This window comes from Castor canadensis, chromosome 2 (genome assembly GCF_047511655.1).
Source record: "Castor canadensis chromosome 2, mCasCan1.hap1v2, whole genome shotgun sequence".
NCBI lineage: Eukaryota > Metazoa > Chordata > Mammalia > Rodentia > Castoridae > Castor > Castor canadensis.
In genome coordinates this window covers 72,233,660-72,253,833 of record NC_133387.1, presented here as the reverse complement: position 1 = coordinate 72,253,833, position 20,174 = coordinate 72,233,660, and the positions used below count along the sequence as shown (strand labels likewise).

Here is a 20,174-nt window from a genome sequence, read left to right as displayed (position 1 = left end):
TTCCCTCTGAATCCTGTACTAATTTATTTTTGGGGGGAAAATGGTTTTCATCCCTTTTTCATCTTCCCATCATTCCACTTGGTGCTGTTTCTGTACCTGTTCTGTGTGTAATTTAGTATTAGCTAACTTACAATAGTAAAAGTAATGAAACCAAGAAAGAAAGAGAAAAACTTTTTAAAAAATTAAAAAAAATAGAGAACCAAAGAAATCATCAGGGAGAGATGGTGTACTAACCAACCGTGAACACCATAAGCACTTAGAGAGAAAGAGAAAAAAGAGAACAGAAAAAAAAACAAAAAAGAAAAAAAAATCCATATTCAGGAACAATGACGTTTTAGTCTTAGAAGTTCTGGTGTTATTCCTTCAGAATCCAGTCCTGTTGTTGGTATTTAACAGTAGCTCTGCTGTAGTCTTGCCAGGTGGTTGGGTCAGGGACAGCTTTGTGAACTGCTGTCTGCCTTATTTCTGGCAGTGGCAGCCATCTACTGTTGCAGGCTTTGTTTACTGAAAGTTTGTGAGTTCAGCTCCTTGCCTCTCCCCACTTCTCTGGTGGAGAGGCTTGCCTGCTGGCTACTTTTGCAGGGTTTGTTTACTGAGAGTTCACCTGGAGAGCAGCTTCTTGCACCTCCACTCTTCTCTGGTGTGCTCATAGCACCCCACCCCCTCTGCTGTGTGTCCTTTTCAGTTCCTTGCTTATTATTCAGTTTTTTTTTTTTTTTTTGTGGGGCAGGGGTCAGTCTGTCTCAGAGACTATGCTGGTTTATCCCAGGGGTGGCTTTGGGAATACTGTGTGCCACTTATTTGCTCATCTGTTGGTCTGCATCTCCCAACAGGTTTGGAGCTGACATCTGGCTGCACGGGAGTCCTCCTGGTTTCTCAGTGTAACATGGCATGGAGAAGCTTTGTACAGGCTGGAGGCTCGGGGAGTCGGGGTTTTACTTCTTCTTGGTGGTTTTTTTCTGCCAAGTGTGGCTCCAGCATCTCAAGATTTTTGATTTACAGATCTCACCATGTCTGCTTCCTCCCTCTAGTCGCCATCTTGGATCTTTTCCCCACTCAGATTTTTTAATGAGTATAATTATCATTCCATCAAAATAAGGTGTATACCTATATCTTAAACCGAACATGTTCATGAGAAGAAAATGCCAGTCTTCTGAACTTGCCTAATAGAACTAAACTGTAGGTTCAGTGTTACTCTTATGATGTTCAAGAATATTTAACTGTTTTTAAAATTTTTGTGATATATGGGGCTATATGATTTAATAATAAACAGCAAGAATACTTTTTTTGCATGATGTAAACATAATGTGAAGATTCATCATCTGATTAATAGTCCATTTTGCAAAGTTGTTCCCAAATTTACAGACTTTTTCTGGCACTGAGCAGAAATGTCCCCTTTATTAGATTTATCAAGTTGGATCACTTTATTGTATGTCAAAGCTATAATTTCAAATTCCCAGTTCTTTGGATGTCAGTTTGTACATGCAGTTGTTTTGTTAAGTAGACAGTCACTATTATATGTACTAAGAAATGAAATCAGTTTTTCCATTTAATTTTATTTAGTACTGGAAATCTTTTTTCTCAACTCTCTAAGTGTTCATTTTCTTTCATAATGCACTGCTCACTCACAGTTCCTTAGAGTAAAACATCTCATTCAGTCTATGGACCATTTGCAAGTACCAATAGAAAATGTTTTGAAAACAAATCATCATGAGTCTCAACCAACTCAGTTGCTGGAAATTTTAAGAGGATTTTTTGAAGTGAAGTTCCAGTGATATTTCTGTATTCAGCCACTAACAGGTAAATGATAAGAGAGTTCTAAGGTCTTTGCTAGTGAACTCTGTAAAGAGTGCCAGTCTTGAGTGAACAGTGAAGTTAGAAGTTTGGATCTGAAAGGGAGAAAATAAGGAACTGTTATGACATTGAAGTGATCAGTAGTGCAATGAAACTAACAGTTAAGACTTTATGACTTAAAAGAAGATGAATTCTGGCTCACATCAGCTTCTGGCCCAGATTAAAAAACATGTCTGAGCAATTGCATGGATATGTATATGGGCAAATATTTATATCATTAACTACTATTATTTTTTAAACACCAAACACTGAGTGCTTTTCATCTTTTTAAAAAAATCTCATTTAATCTTTGCATTAAGCATGTGAGGTATATAGTGATAGTCACATGTTGGAAATAAGAAAAAAGTTGTTTCATAAGCCCACATATACTAGAGTTTGGTTAGATTGTTTAGAATAATAAACTACTAAAAGGAAATGGGACCACGTACATGCCTGAAAAGGGGAGATATAAAATATTTAAAGTATCTAAGTACATTGTAGACAATACTTTGATTTTTGTTTTTTTGTGTGTTTTATATTAAGCTGAATTGCCATATGAGAGATTTGCATTCTTTATTTGTCACCTGGCCTAGAAAGTCTTTCTAAACCCCAAGTATTCACTTTCAGGATTTCAAGACTTTAGAGCAGTGTTTCCCAGGGTCAGTTACAGGTAAAACTTATTATGATAATTCTTTAGAAGTAATAAAAGCAAATGTGAATTTATTTTTAATAATTAAGATGAAATTCATAGTGAACAGAAGACACTTAGATTATATTCGTGATTAAGAAGATTGTAGACACTTCTATCTGTATATAAAATAGTAAAAGGTGGGGATATGTACCTGTATTTTAAAAATATATTTTGATATAATCACAAAAGTACTATGTTACCTTTTTGGCTGTAAAACAAAGTTCATGTATCACAGACTTGTTTATATGATTTTCCACAGCCTTGGAATGAACTTTCTTCCTCCTTTATCCCACCTGGCAAAATCTTATTTACCCTTTATGGGTCAGAAAATTCTTTGAAGGGTAGATTTCTTTGTTACTTAATATATATCGCATTGTGTTACAAACAAGTTGTTCTTCTGTAGCACTTACAGAGATCTGCTATATCAGAGGAGTTTGACCAGTATTTGTAGAATGAATGAAAGAATACATGAATAAATTATATGCTTAATTAATTTACAAGGTTTTTGACCATCTTACCTTTTTGGATCAAGTTTTCTAAATACCTGAAATGGTAAAGAAAGGGGTAATTACCATTGTAATTTAAAATCTTTTGGAGGACATTTTAATTCCTCTTACTTTACTGAGTGAATTTTAAAGTTAAAAAGATTATGAGGAAATTGCTTTCAAATTTGAAATCATAGTTTATTATGGAATTTTTAAGCCAACAGAGAAGTTAAAATAATTTTACTGTAAATAACAGTGATAGTTGGCCAAACATTTTTCTATTATATGACTACCTGTCTGTTCATCTTCTATTCATGTATCAGCCAGTCATTTATTTATGATATATTACAAATTAAATTTCAGGTACTTTCCCTAAATACCTTCACTATGTGTATCATTAACTTCATCTCAGTAATAGTTTTTAAGTTTTTACTTTTGAGGTAAAATTTAAACTTAGTGCCTTGTATAAATCATAATTGAACATTTGTCAAGTTTTGACTTTGTACATATACAGCACAACTTAAACTTCTATCAAGATGTACCCCAGAAATTCATATCACATTCCTCCTAATGAATCTCTGCCCACAGGCAGTCACCATTCTGGGTTTTTTATATCACTGTATTTTTGCCAAAACATGACATCTGTAAGTAATCAAGGTGTGTAAATGTTTAAGTGAAAAACATAGGTAAAAGATTCCTGTGTGAAGTGAACAACTGAAGTGACAATTGGAAGTCCTGAGAGGGCAGTTGCTAAACCAATGTTAAAATGACTTCATGAAATGATCAATGACATAGAGTTAGGGAAATGTCAGAAGTATACATGGCTAGTGTTCCATTAAGCCTAGTAATTGCCTGTAAAGACATCACAATATGTAAACTTGAGAGTCGCTTGATAAGGAGTTTTGCCTAGTGGTAGACAAAAGTCACAAAATCTGTGACCCAGATAAACATGTATTTTACAAAGGTTATAAACTCAAAATAGGGCGATTGTTTCAAATGTTTTGCTTTGGTGATAGAATTGTTTAATATTTAGCTCTTAAATGATCGAATGTAAAATACTGAAAATACACAAAGAATTTTAACTAATGTACATGAAGAAAAATAGTTTGGAATATATGAAATTACTTTGTATCAAGAGTTTTTAACAGGGTAGTTACATACATCATTAGAACATGGTTATATAGACACAATGTGTTCCATGTTGTTCAAGTCCTGTGGTATATACATTACTTAAAATATTTAAATTTTAAACTTTAGTTAGTAGAGAAATCTACTAAAGTCTAAAATATAGCATGGCTTAGTCTAGACACTGTCTCTTGCAATTTATTAACTATTTATAGTTTCTAGCTTATTTCTCTCTGCACACTACCACCGAACACTAATGTGTTGTGATAATCTATAGAACCCACCTAGCCACCTTCCTTCTCTCCCTCCTTGCTTTTTTCCTCTCTCCTTCTTTCTTTGCTAATTAAAGGGATACTTATTGTACATCTACTTTGTAACACTGTGTTACATGGTGGAGATACTGTGATGTATAGCAACTACCTTTCTGTGAATCAAGTTCTATTATGCTACCAAGGTTTGTAAACATTAATTTTTAATGAAAGAATTCACTTAAAAAATTATACATCTTAGAGTATGTTAATGGGTTGTGGGGAAGATTAAAGATTCATACTGTTAATTTAATTCCAATATCTTCACAATGGAAGCAATTGGATTTGTGTTACTATTGTCTGCTGCTCTACCTACCAATGGTTATGCTCAATGTAGTTATGAGTATAGTTAAATATCTTGTTCTCTAAAAAAGTTTTACTTGTACTTCTAATTCTATAGATTTTTTTATTATTTGTTTGAAAATAACTGTTCTTGGTCAGAGAGTTTTGGGATTTCTTATGTTTTCTTTCAATTTGCATATTAGAGAAAAAAATTATGCAGAGCCAGGAGTCTGAAAAGTTGACTTCCTTTTTGCATTTTATTTGCTGTTGTTATTTTGAAGGAGTAACTTAAGTATTTAATTTCCATTGTTTGTAATTAAGTTCTTCTCAATTCAGGTTGAATCATAGAAAAGAAAGAAATAAACATAAATATACAAATATAATTTAGAACAATTAAAATATTTTTGTGGTAATGAGTATATAACATACAGTATATGATGTAGATCATTTAAGTGTACAGTTAAGTGGAATTTAGTATATTTTTATTGTGCAATCATTACCACTGCCCATTTCCAAAACTTGTTTTATCTGCTTAAACTGAAACTCTGTACACATTAAATAATAACTTTGATACCACCCCCCCTCCTGTATTTCCCTATTCCTAGATGCTGGTAACCACTATTTTATTATCTGTATCTATGAATATTATAATATTTTTAAAATGAGGGTGCTAAATTATTGCTTTGCTCACAATCCTCTTAGATAAAAAATTTTTTCCATTTTTTGTCTTTAGCACATGTATCAGTCAGGGCTCAATCAAACAGAACTGCCAGACTTAAGTCTAAAATCAGTTCTTTTTACTTAACAAAATTTCTCTTTTTTTATTAATTGATTTATTTTTTGCTGCCAATATGTTGCTCATATATTGGGATAGCATTATCCTATAGTTTTAGGAGGCAGCATGTAAAAACACTTCAGAATTAGTGTGCCTAAGTCATTATATAAACGTAATCCATTTAACATTCAGTGTTTTATGTGATGTTAGGCATTTCATTTGAATTCTACATGGTGTTTAGAAATTTGCTATACAATTTATTTGGTGTAATTTCAGGCTAAGAATAGTTTTTGCAGTAGACTAATGAGAAATATTGAAATATGGCTTAATGAAGTATATAAAGGGTAAGAAATGAAATATATATATAAAATGTAACTTAGGGAATATTTGCATAAGCGACATTTGATATTGGGTGTTATATTTATATTGTATATGAAGTTTTATAACACATAAAGGTAGTTGTACAAATGTTGGTATCACTCAGAATATTTTGTTAAATGAAATTAAGTAACTGAAATTTTTGTTTTTATTTCCTCAAATAAATTGGCATTGTCAAGCCAGCATTTGGTTCAATATATTATTTACACAAGAAAAAGGCATCATAGTTTGAGTAACCATAGCTATAAATGTATTAAGAACATCACTGGCATTAGTAGTACAAAGCTAAAAGGCACTCAATGTAACCAAATCACCAGGGGTGACATTTGTGTCAGTGTTAGTGTGATATAAGGTTTTTTGTACTGAAGGTTGAAGAGATACCAGATTAGGTCTAGAGTGAGTAGAAAGGAGGTATTTTAAATGAACCCTTTTTTTAGTTCCAGGATTTAATAACAAAAACCTGGCTAAATGATGTTTTTAATGTTAATAAAATAGTCCAATATAAATTCCGTAAGTTTAGTCTGATGAATCATTGAATTAGAAGAATGGGGGAAAAGAAAACTTTGTATCTATGAGACAAGTATCATTTTTTTAAACTATAATTTGACAAGAAAAGAAAAGGATAGGGCATGCTGGCACACATATGTAATCCTAGCTACTTGAGAGTTGGAGATCAAGAGGATGGGGTTTGAGGCCAGACCAAGCAAAAAGTTACCAAGACCCCCATTTCAACAAATAAGCCAAGTATGGTAGCACATGCTTGTGATCCTAGCTACTATGAGGCATAGGTAGGAGGACCATGGTCCAAGGCTAGCCCTGGGAAAAATGTAAGACAGTATCTGAAAAATAATTGAAGTGAAAAAGGGCTTGGGGTGTGGCTCAGGTGGTAGAGTGCCTGCCTACCAAGTGTAAGGCCCTGAGTACAAAGTCCAGTACCACTACCAAAAAAAGGAAGAAAAGGAAATCAATAGAAAATTGTGGGAGTTTGTTTATTTGTTTTGAGTGCTAGGAAGTGAAGTCAATAGAATTGAATTCAAGGATTCTTAGTCATAAAAATCTTTGGGTCCTAAACTTTTATTCCCTTCCAAATAAGCAATTACACATTTAATGTTGAACTTCACCAGAATTGTAATTTTATATTTCACATCATGGTGTAAAGGATTTTTGTTTTTAAGTTTTTGTTTCACTGGTTGAACTTCAAGTTTTTCTAATCTACAAACTGGCATATAGGAAAGTATGAGCATTGGCTCTAAGGGCTGGCAGAGTGGCTCAAGTGGTAAAGCACCTACCTGCCTAGCAAGTGTAAGGCCCTGAGTTCAAATCCCAGTACTGCAAAAAAGAAAAACAAACAAACCAACTAATAAGAATATTGGCTCAGTTTTTGAAAATTATGTTAAATTACTATTTAGAAATTCAGGACTCATGATGTGTTTTATTTGCAGGTTAAAATGTTTGTTTTATTTGCACTTTTTTGGCCTTAAACCTACATATGTTAAGGGCTTTTTTGTTTTGTTTTAATTATCACAATAATAATTTACAGTCTCCTAAGTAGCATTTTATTTTATTTTATTTTATTTTTTTACTTTCTACCAAAGTTTATTTAGGGTTTGGAAGAATCACAAAACCCTGTCCTTAAAATCTCTGTGTTTTCCACATAAAGACCCCAAGGTCTAAAAGGGGTGGTGTTTGCCGAGTTTACTGAGGTATCAGTGGCAGAACTGAGCATGGTGGCAAGTCCTAAGTAGCATTTTAAACATTGCTTCCTGGTAGATTTATTCTTTGTTATGTGATTTTTTTTTAATAGTCTATGGCTTTGTCATGTATGCTAGTTGTGATTTGTTTTTTCAAAATGTCAAATGCTAGTTATATGTAAAATAAAATAATTTACATTTTTCACTGCGAAATTCAATCTTCAAAATGTGTAAAACTTTAATGTTTTTTCTTTTTGCCTGATTTGTGGCATTTGATAATTTAACACTTTGAGAATAATAGAGTATTAGTTTTCTACTGTTGTGTAACAAATTACTACAAATTTGAGGCTTAAAACAACATAATTATTTCACAGTTTTGTGGGGCAGTGGTCTGGACTGGGCATCACTGAGTTCTGTGCTCAAGGTCCCACAGGTTAAAATCAAGGTCTTGGCTGAGCTACCATGTCACTGGGATCTTATGTAATCATCCTTTATGCTCATGTAGTTGTTGACATTTTTCAGTTTTTTGCAGTTGTATGGTTGAAGTCCTCATTTTCTTATTCTCTTTTGTTCAGGGACTTCTCTGTCTCTAGAAGCTGCTTCCTTTAGGTCCATGCTGCTACACAGTCCCTGTGCTGGGCTTTGTTCTTTAAGACATACAGGGAAAATCTCTTCCAAGTTTTGAGGCGCTTCCTTTAAGAATGGCCTGGTCCCCTGTAAGGGCTCACCTATCAGCAAAGAATAATTTCCATTTTAACAAACTCAAAATCATCTACTTTAGGACCTTAATTACATCTGTAAACCATCTTTGCCTTATAATGGTAGTGAAATCTGTCATATTCACAATCTTGCCCACACTACAGGGAAAGGGATTTACAGAGTATACACACCAGGGCCAGGAATCTTAGAGAACATCTTAGAATTTTGCCTTCACACAGAAGTTAGGTAAAAATCTGAAATCGTGGGGTTTTTTAAAATTTGTTTTGAATGCTAGGGATTGAATCCAGAGCGTCACACATGCTTAGCATGTGTTATAATCCTAATTCCCCAAATTGCATTTTTTTAAACTAATAAACTATAGTTTTTGAGTGTTATACAAAAGTTGAGCAGAAAGTATGGAGAGCCCCCTTTCTTCCTATACAGTTTCCCTGTGCAGGAAAGAGCGTGGATTTTGTTATATGCTTTTCTGTAGTTACTAATATGGTCATGTGTTTGTCTTACATTACTGTGGTACCTTGTTAAAATGGATATACTGCAATTGGTTTAGTATTATTATTAATGTTAATAATATTATTAACTGAAGTTTGTACTTTCCATTAGGATTCACTCTGTATTGTGTAGTTCTATGATGTTTGACAAATGCATAGCGACATGAATCCACCATATAGAGTAGCTTCACTGCACTAAAAATTGACTGTGTTCTTACTGTTAATCCCTCCCTTCTTCCTGTTCCTCCCCAAACTCTTGGCAACCCTGGCACTCAAGGGACTGAGACAAGAGGATCAAAAATTAAAAATTAGCCTGGGAACCAGATCTAGACCCTGTCTCAATGCCTTCCATTGTTCATTTTTTTTTTTTTAATCAGTACTAGGGTTTGAACTCAAGGCCTGATGCTTGCTAAGTAGGTGTTCTACCATTTGTGCCAGGCCCCTATTTCTTTTTCCTTTAGTTGTTTTTCCAATAGCATTTCAAGTTTTTGTGCTGGGCTGGCCTTGACTGTGACCCTTCTAGCTATGTTTCTCTTGTAGTTGAGAGGATAGTCGTGTACCACATGCCTGGCTTATTGCTTGAAATGGTGTCTTGCTAACTTTTTGCCTGGGCTGGCTTAGAACTGTGATCCTTCAGGTCTTTACCTTCTGAGTAGTCTTCATTTTTAAATGTAGACCCAAGTTTGCATCTGGCTATTACTTTGCTTATATTTATAGAACTTCCTTTAACATTTCTAATGATGCAGGTATGTTGGCTGTAACATCTCTGCCTTTCTTTTGTGTTTATTTTTAAAAGGTATTCAAGGTAGGTATAGAATTTTAGTCTCACAATTTTTTTTCTTTCAGTGCTTTAAGAATGTTAATACATTTCTTTCTGGTTTGCATAGTCCCTGACTAGGGTACCTGTGCTGTTCTTATCTTTGTTCTTGTGTACATAATACCTAATAATTTTCTCTGTATTCCTTATTTGGAGCATTTTTTTTGTCTTTCTGTGTTGCCCAGGCTGGTCTCAAACTCCTGGGCTCAAACAGTCCTTTTGCCTTTGCCTCCTGAGTAGCTGGTACTATGTGTGCATATCACTGTGCCTGGCTAGCAATTTATTTGTAATATATTTTGTTGTGGCTTTTTTTTATGATATTTCTATGTGGGCTTTGTTGATTTTCTTGGATTTGTAGGCTTTTGATTTTTATCAAAATTAGAAAAATTGTGGGCATACTTATTCATTGATTAATTAATTAATTTGTTCTGTTGGAAATTGAACCCAATATAATTTCTTTAAGTATTTTTACTCTAGTCTCTTTTTTCCTCTTTGGTTCTCTTTAATATATTCTTTTTCTTATTATGTTTATATTTCCTTTAAATCTTTAATCTTTTTGAGCCCTATTTTAATAGCTGTTTTAAAGTCTCTTTATATTAATAATATTATTTTCATTAATTCTGGATCTATTTGTATTGACCGAATTTTGTCCTGGTTTTGGGTAACACTTTCCTGTCTGTCTCTAATTTTAATTTTATAGTAAACATTAGTATTTATGTCGTTCAGCTAAATTTTATGTAAATAGTGCTTTTCTCCCAACCCCTTTGCCCCCTTTCCTAGAAGTCTGAGCAGTTTCAGGCTCACTTTCATGCCTTTAAATGATGACCTAGGATAGTCTTTATTCTAGAACTAGGTTAGACTTCTTACAAGGCATCAGCCTTCTGGAATCACTAGAATGCCTGAGTGTTCAATAAGTTTTCTCCATTCTGGGGATTGTTAAGTTATAGCTCTCTCAAAACTGATCTTTTACTGCTGATTATTTTTCACTTGTCCTCTTGTAATTTCAGCCTATTCAGTATGGATTCATACTCAAAGTATTCAAGTATTCATCTTTTTATGGCAACTTTTTCTCTGCATAGCTCCCTCTTCACCTGTGCTCTGTTACATGTATTTTAGCCATCCCAGTGTCCTCAACCTCTAAATCTGTGTCTTAATTTATTTGGTCTGCTAGAATTATTTTGGGCTCCCCATTCCTGTGATCTAGTGTGGACTTTGCCTCTAGGATATAGGATGAAATATATGCAGTCTTAGAGATCATCTTATTTGTTTCCCTTATTTTAGTAATCTCAGGCCTGCCCTGCCTTTTGCCCAATATCAGAAAAAAACTTTATACATTCTCTCCACTTTTGTAGTTTGGTACAGGATTGGGAGGGCTGTGCTATAGCAGTTCAACATTGTTATTCTTTTCACTTACATTTATTTTAATTAATGTAACTATTCTAAATCTGAATATTGAATTTAGTTTCTCTTAGAAGCAAGCTTTATGTTACTGTATATTTATATTTTTAGGAATTTCAAAGATTTCTTTTATAGAAACTACAAGATTTTTAAATCAGTGTTTGATCAAACTCTTAAAAAAACCCCAAACTGTCTAATTTTTTACATGAGCTTAGATACCCTTTAGGTCATTTAATTTTTTTGTCGGTGAGTTTGTACATTATCCATTACATTGACAACAAGTACAGTTTCTTTTTAAAATAATTGGAATCCAAAAATAAACACATGTTCTTATAGTGATTCTTACTATACTCCATGTGGAGTTATGAGAGTTAGTTCTGGGCTTATGCTCACTAGAGGGTACTGTTTAATGTGCTTAATTATATAGATCTGCAAATTTTTAGCTATGGCTGAGATCCATATTGAATCATGAATTTATTATTGATGCATTGCTTTCTAGGTGGAGGTGTTATATTCTGAGAGAATTAAGGGTAGGAATATTCTATTATGGAGTGGTTTCTTCAGCTGTAAGTGAATGCCTTAAGTATAATATTACTAACTTGTATTACCAACACAGAAAAATGTTTAATTATTAGCTTGGAAAATAAATTAATTACAAAGTTTCCTAATAAAAGTGCTTGAGAAAAAATGTAGGGAAAATATTTCTCCATGAAAGTAATTTCACTGACAGAAGCTTGTCAGTACTTAGAAACATTTATTCTCAGTTATAAATGGAATATTTCTTAGCACAGTTTTATTCTAACTTTGCATCGATATATCATTTAGATAGAGAGTGCTGATGTGGGATTTTCAGTCCTAGACTGTAAAGGTATTGAAGGTGAATGTGATCTTAGTTACACGTCCTTCTTCCTCGTTGTCTGCACATTTTGTTTTATTAGACTGTTTAAAATACATTGTTGTCAAATATTATAGTCTTGCTAATCATTTATATGCCTTCTTTAAGAAAATATTAACTAAGTACTAGGTGATTCATTCATCAGCTATCTATGTAGTGCTACCTCTAAATTTGAGAATGTTTTACTGGAAGATACACAAGAAGTTAGCATTGCCAAATTTTCTATTCGTGTTGGTTTTCTGCCATGTGAAATTTATTACTGAACTTTCATATGAAAAAGATAAACACACTGTCATCTCATCTTGTCCCTTTGTGCGCCTCAGTTATAGGAGCAATGATAGTGCAATGATACACTGGGAAAAGTTTCTGTGTCAGGTAGTTTGTGACTTAGTATTTTTGTGTATATTTATGCATGACTCATATGGAATAAAATTGTATTTACATATACAATAATGATATTTCTGTATCTATATGAACACAGTTATTTGCTAGATCATGGGCATTATTTGCTTATTTTTAAGTCTCTCTGTGACTATGAGCTCTCTTGTAATGAACATTATATTTTTTACTGGTTTCAATGGCCTGAAGATATTCAAAAGTGTTGCAAGTTGGTTATTTATTACACAATCTTTAATATGTTACTTATGGTGAATTTACTATATTCATACACATTTAATGTTATCTTCTGGTTTTGTTGGTAGTGTGGGTAAATGTTATTGTTTAACATATGGACAGAGGACTGATTTATGAGTATAAATTAATATATTTATAGTATATTTAGCTTTATGACCTTGGGCATGTTATCTAATTTTCCTGTGCTTCAGTTACCCTATCTCTGAAATGGGGATAAAATGATTTCTGCTTCATAGGATTGTTGTGAAGATTACATGTGAAACAGAGAAATCCTTGACCCCTAGCAAATGGCCAGTGAATAGTAGTGATCATCATTGTTACTAGTTTAGTTAAGTCACTTATCTGAAGATAATTTTTCTTTTATTCCTATATTTTAATTGATTCATAAATCAATTTACATCACATAAAACTAACCAGTTCAAAGTATAGAAACCAATGAAATGTGGTGAATTTGCAGAGTTGTGCAGTTATCACCTGAATCCAATTTCAGAATACTTTCATCATTCCCAGAATATTCCTCATGGTTGTTTGTACTCACTCCCCTTAGTTAACCCTGGCTCCAGGCAACCACTAATCTATTGTCTTAATAGATTTGCCCTTTTTGGAAATTTTATTTAAAGAGAATCATATAGTAAATAGCATTTTGTGTTGGCTTCCTTCACTGAGCCAACATGGTTTATCCATGTTGTTCTTATATAGATGTACCTGGTTTTGTAAATCCACATATCATTTAATAGACTTTTCTGTTATTTTTAATTATTATCAATGATACTGCTGCAGATATTCTTTTAAAAGTCTTTCTGGAGTCATATGTTTTCTTTTCTCTTAGGTAGATTTCTAGATGTGGAACTGCTGAATTGTGTGATAAATTTATGTGTAACTTATGAAGAAACTGCCAAACTATTTTCCGAGGCACGTATGTTTACCATTTTCCATTTCCACTAGCAATACATGAGGATTTTATTTTTCCACATTGTCAGTAACATTTGGTGTTTTCTCTCTTTGTGATTCTGGCTATTGTAGTGTGTGTGATACAGTTTTAAATTGGATTTTCCTACAGCAAATGTTCCCTCCCATGTCTTAACCAAAGTCACACCCCCTTTTCTGACTGTTGCTGGAATCTCATAAGATATTGACACTGAGGCCCCCTTGCTTCGGTGGGGACAATTCTGAGATTCTGTTCCCACTCCAAAGGTTTCTATGGTCAAAGCTTTCATTACAATCAATTGTATTGCAGTGTAGCTTCTCCCTCCACTTATTCTCCTTCCCTCATTCCCTTAGAGATGGTCTGAGAGCCCTTCCCAAAATGTATGCAAATTTGACTCTTATAATCTGTTTTGCAGGGAATCCAATGGTAGCAGGGTTATAGACTTGACAAGCGTAACTAAGCTACAAAAAGTGACTAGGAAGGCCTCTAATTTGAAATAATATTTGAGCTGGGACTGAATAAGAGGAAGAAATAAGCCAGTGAGGCATCTGGGGGAAGAATTTTCCAGAATGAATAGCCATTGCAAAGATCCAAGCCAGGACCATGCTTGATAGTAAGGAGTCTCACATGGAGAGACCAGAGTCATAACAGGAACAAGGGTAGATATATCAGTATTTTACACTCTGCATGGCCCTTGATGTATTTTCAGCAGTGGAGTTCCATGATCCCTATAGATGCTCTTCAGGAAGTAGAATGTAAAGAACCCAGAAAAGAAATAGGACACAGATAAGGAGACCACTACAATAGTGAAAGTAAAAAATGGTTATGACTTAGGGTGGTAGCAGGTGAAAAGTGGATAGATTCTACATAAAAATGATATCCCAATCATTTTTGGATGATTGGAATATAGACTGTGAGAGAAATAAAGGAGTTGAGGAAGACTCAAGTTTTTGGCCTAAGTAATTTTGGACAAATTGAAATGTGTGTATTGAGACACCAGAGGCATAGTAACAGATGGGAGGGATGGAATAAAATATTCTGTTTTAGATGTGTTAAATTTGTATGCTTATTAGATATCCAAGAATGGCTGTAACATGAGAGGTTGGTGTACAAGGACAGGTAAGGAATGAAGATAGAATTTTGAAAGTTGTCAGGATTCAGGATATAAATTATATTTGAGGCTATAGATCTGAGCGAGATCACTTAGACAGGAGTTAGCAAACTTCTTTTGTGAGGAATCAGAAATACTATAAGTAGTTTTTAAAGTTGTAAATATTCATTTCTGACCTTATATTGTGAAAGGAGTTGTAGACAATAATTTAAAAAATGTGTGTGGTTGTGTTCCAGTACAACTTTATTTATAAAATCTTATAGATGGTGAGCTGAATCTGGCCTGCTAACAGTAGTTTACTGACCTATGACCTTGACAATGACTAGAAAAGAGACCTAAACCCTTCCTAGGTCCTAGGGTAGTTTATCATTTAGAGGTCAAAAATGATGGGATAATCCAGTAAAGAATATGAGAAGTACAGAAGAGAAACTCAGAGAGTATGGAGAGCTTACCATTTATGTTTATACTCATCTCAACTATTTTTTTTTTTTGAAGGAACTGGGGTTTGAACTCAGGACTTCATGTTTGCAAAGCAGGTGCTCTACTGTTTGAACCACATCCACAGTCCATTTTGGTCTAGTTATGTTGGAAATGGGATCTCACAAACTATTTGCCTAGGCTGGCCTCCAGCTATGATCCTCCAGATCTCAGCCTCCCAAGTAGTTAGAATTATAGGTGTGAGTCACCAGCACCCTGTGCTCATTTCACTCCAAATAGGTAATATTTTAATCTGTGGTTTTAACAGATTAGATTATTAGTTCTCTGAATAATATACTTGAATAATCATTCTCTACCATTTATAATATATTGTCATGTAAAATACTGCTAACTCATTAGACAATTAGGTTCTAATCACAGTTTTTAGTGCATTGTCCCAAATATGCTTGGGGGGGTTATAATCTAATATGTAAGTCTATTTGTTAAAAGAATATAGAACTTTCTGTTCCTGAATATTTAGTTGATTTTTTTTCTTGGGGCATCTACATAGTTGATAGAGGAAGAGTGTTTAGAGATAGGAAATATGTCCTTTAAATTTGAGAATTCATATCTTTTTTTTTCTTTTATTATTCATATGTGCATACAAGGCTTGGGTCATTTCTCCTCCCTGCCCCCACCCCCTTCCTTACCACCCACTCCGCCCCCTCCCTCTCCTCCCCACCCCCTCAATACCCGACAGAAACTATTTTGCCCTTATCTCTTAATTTTGTTGAAGAAAGAGTATAAGCAATAATAGGAAGGAACAAGGGTTTTTGCTGGTTGAGATAAGGATAGCTATACAGGGCATTGACTCACATTGATTTCCTCTGCGTGGGTGTTACCTTCTAGGTTAATTCTTTTTGATCTAACCTTTTCTCTAATTCCTGGTCCCCTTTTCCTATTGGCCTCAGTTGCTTTTAAGGTATCTGCTTTAGTTTCTCTGCGTTAAGGGCAACAAATGCTAGCTAATTTTTTAGGTGTCTTACCTATTCTCTCCCCTCCCTTGTGTGCTCTTGCTTTTATCATGTGCTCAAAGTCCAATCCCCTTGTTGTGTTTGCCCTTGATCTAATGTCCACATATGAGGGAGAACATACGATTTTTGGTCTTTTGGGCCAGGCTAACCTCACTCAGAATGATGTTCTCCTATTCCATCCATTTACCAGCGAATGATAACATTTCGTTCTTCTTCATGGCTGCATAAAATTCCATTGTGTATAGATACCACATTTTCTTAATCCATTCATCAGTGGTGGGGCATCTTGGCTGTTTCCATAACTTGGCTATTGTGAATAGAGCCGCAATAAACATGGGTATGCAGGTGCCTGTGGAGTAACCTGTGTCACAGTCTTTTGGGTATATCCCCAAGAGTGGTATTGCTGGATCAAATGGTAGATCAATGTCTAGCTTTTTAAGTAGCCTCCAAATTTTTTTCCAGAGTGGTTGTACTAGTTTACATTCTCACCAACAGTGTAAGAGGGTTCCTTTTTCCCCGCATCCTCGCCAACACCTGTTGTTGGTGGTGTTGCTGATGATGGCTATTCTAACAGGGGTGAGGTGGAATCTTAGCGTGGTTTTAATTTGCATTTCCTTTATTGCTAGGGATGGTGAGCATTTTTTCATGTGTTTTTTGGCCATTTGAATTTCTTCTTTTGAGAAAGTTCTGTTTAGTTCACTTGCCCATTTCTTTATTGGTTCATTAGTTTTGGGAGAATTTAGTTTTTTAAGTTCCCTATATAATCTGGTTATCAGTCCTTTGTCTGATGTATGAGAATTCATATCTTTTGAGACCTTTGAAATCTTTGTAAAAGAATGTCATTGCACATTTTCTATTAAGTAAAAATGAACAGTGTATGCATATGTGAAATTTACTAAATCATTGTTGGTAGAAGGAATTTCACAGACTAGTAATGTCTTAACTCAGAAAGATGACTGATTAGATACTATTGGAAATCTTGGCTATACTTAATATTTAAGTTGCAGAATTGTAGTTTTGGCCATTTATACCTGGTATTATTTTTATTTTTATGGTATTACTATATGTGCTAGATACTTATAGTAAACTAAGAAGGACCTCCTCCTGTTTGGAGTTCACACACCAGAAGTGATTCTGAAATTTTTGTATTGCCTACCTCTAGACGTTATGTATCAAGAACTCACATTATTGTAGGTCACTGAATTAATTTGAGATACCAGTTGACATCATTCCTTTAGGGAATTGTGGGCTGCTGTTTGATATTATTGTCTTTTTCTAGTATGAAAATTTAGAATAAATTTTATTTTTAGGGAATAGGGACTTTTAAAACTGAAGTGATGTCCTCTCTGAATTTAAATCTTTTCAAATGGATGAAAGGTGAAGTTGATACTTTCTATCTCACCAAAATAGGTAGGTGCTTGCTGTTTCCATTTGCTGTTGTATTTAGTTGCTTATTTCTAAAAGGAAAAAGAGAGTTCCAAAAAACATTTAACACTCTTCAGCATCGTATTCAAATGTCATTTTTTATTTGTGAGAGAAGGTAGTCATAATTAGTAGTCCTTATGTGCCTATTGTATTTGAATGCATTTATATTCTGTCAAATATAATGTGTTTTAGATGAGATCATTAGGAAATAAAATTTTTCATTGTCATTATGGTAGTACTTGGCCAAATATTTTTTTGTGAAAATGGTCTCAGGAATTCTACTCAACACTCCCTAATATTTCTGGTCTTGGTGGTGACCATTTTTAATTGTACTATACTACCCATGATTCCTTGCTTTGCTAATTATCTTCTGAGAAGAATTTAAATACTGCTGCAATATCACAGTGCTTGTGTTTAACCCTTATTTTACTAATAATGGCTTCAACAAGCAAGAGTTGCGATGTTGGCAATTCAGATATGCCAGAGTAGCTGCAAAGTGCTTCCTTTAAGTGAAAAGGTGCAAGTTATTGACTTAACTAGGAGGGGAAAAAATCCTCATGCACTGAGGTTGCTGATTATAGTAAGATATTATTGTTAATCTTACTGTGCCTAATTTATAAATTAAACTTTATCAATTAAAAAAATAGTGTATATTTAGGGTTGGGTTTTGTCCACAGTTTCAGACATGCACTGGGAGTCTTGGAATTTATTCTCTGTGAATAAAGAAAACTTCTGTACAAAATGGTATACACTATGATCCCACCATTTGAGGAATAAAGTGTATATGTATATATAAAAGACTAGAGGAACTAGAACTAAAAGTAGTATTTTGATATTATAAATGTCTATTATTTATAATTTTTATTTTCTTATAATTAAAAATATTTTCATGTTTTCTAAAGCTTCATTCTTTTTAATAGGAAAAAACTAAAAAATTGTGGACTGGTAGTATATATTGTTATAATGTTATTGTATTTAGACAAATACTTTACCAATTAACTATCTCTAGTCTTTTTTTTTTTTTTTTTTTTTTTTGAGAAAAGAGGTTTATTCTGACTCATGGCTTTAGAGGTACAAGGGCTAAAGGCTGCATCTGGTTATGACCTTGCTATCAGAGCCCAAAGGCAACACAGGACATCAGATGGCAAGAGACAGAGTGTGTGTATGTGTGTGTGTGTGTGTGTGTGTGTGTGTGTGTGTGTGTCTGTTTGCTATCTCTCTTTTTTTTCTTATATTTTATTAGCATAAATTAATTGTACAAAAGGATTTCATTGTGATATTTACATATATGTGCATATAATGGACTTTGATCAGATCCACCCTGTCTATATTACTTTCTTATTACTCCTCCCTTCTCCCCTCTACAGTTTTCAGTGAGTTTCTTTATGCTGTTCTCTTACACACACACACACATACACACACACATACACACACACACACAGAGAGAGAGAGAGAGAGAGAGAGAGAGAGAGAGAGAGAGAGATAATACCTTGATCATTCACCCCATCATACTTTATTGTATATGTGACATTTTCTTTATCCATTGGCTAGAATGAATAGTGCTACAATAAACATGGGTGTGGTACCTCTGTTGTAGGCTGAATTTGGTATAAACCCAGGAGTGATATGGCTGGATCATATACTAGTTCTATTTTTAGTTTATTGAGGAACCACCATACTGGCTTCTGTAGTGGCTAGACTAGACTAACTTCCATTTCTGCCAGTATATAAGGGTTCCTTTTTCCCCCTGCGTCTTCACTAACATTTGTTGTTATTTGTTTCCTTGATGGTAGCCATTATGTCTGGGGTGAGATGGAATCTCATTGTAGTTTTGATTTGCATTTCCCTTATGGCTAAAGATGTTGGTCCTTTTTTTCATGTATTTATTGGCTATTTGTACTTTTTTTTTTTTGAGAACTGTCTAGTTCATTTTGCTCATTTATTGATTGGTTTATTTGTCTATTGGTGTTTAAGTTTTTGATCTCTTTATATATTCTGAATATTTATTAACAGCTGTCAGATAAATAGCTGGTGATGATTTTCTCCCATGCTATAGGTTGTTTCTCTATCTGGTAATTGTTTCCTTTAATATAAAGAAGGTTTTTGATTTGATGAATTTCTACTTGTTAATTCTGCTGTTATTTTCTGAGCCACTGCAGTGCTATTCAGAAAATTGCTGCCTGTACCTATATCTTGAAGCATTTTTCCTGTTTTCTTCTAGTAGTTTCAAAGTTTCAGTGTCTTATGTTGAGGTGTTTGATCCATTTTGAATGATTTTTATACAAGGTGAGAGATAGGAATATAGATTTTGTGTTTTACATATGGATATTCAATTTTCCCAGAAAAATGTGGGTATTTCTTATACTCTTGCATCCATGACAAGAATTTAAGTAATTCTGCTGACTTCTAGTTTTACACAATAGCTTGTACTCTTGGCAGTGTAGGATGGTGGTACGGAGAATTTTAAAAGTACATACAAAGTGAGCCTTAAAAAATAGATATGATGTTTCTTAGGGAGATTCTGAAATTGGCTAGCCCTTACTAGGATGCAGTTTGTAGACTGCAAGTACTCCCTGAGTAGAACAGGCAGGAGATTAAGTGTAATTGAAAAAATTGTAATGATTTAAATTCTCCTTGTTTTCTTGTGCAAACTTGAGGAAGAAGGAAGAGAGGGAAGGAGAAATGGAAGGAGAGCAATTGTAGAGACGAGGGTACTACATATAAGGTAGTCCACGGAAAA

General features: G+C 34.0%; 1 protein-coding gene and 1 long non-coding RNA gene across 7 annotated transcripts in view; both read left to right on the top strand.

Moving 5' to 3' along the window:
• The window catches only part of Immp2l (inner mitochondrial membrane peptidase subunit 2), a 930,480-nt gene that overhangs the window by 141,496 nt on the left and 768,810 nt on the right, over positions 1-20,174 (top strand). The window lies entirely within an intron of this gene.
• On the top strand, positions 888-18,907 carry LOC141420687 (uncharacterized). The gene is made up of 2 exons (XR_012445215.1): positions 888-15,275; positions 17,320-18,907. It is a non-coding gene; the product is annotated as an uncharacterized lncRNA (long non-coding RNA).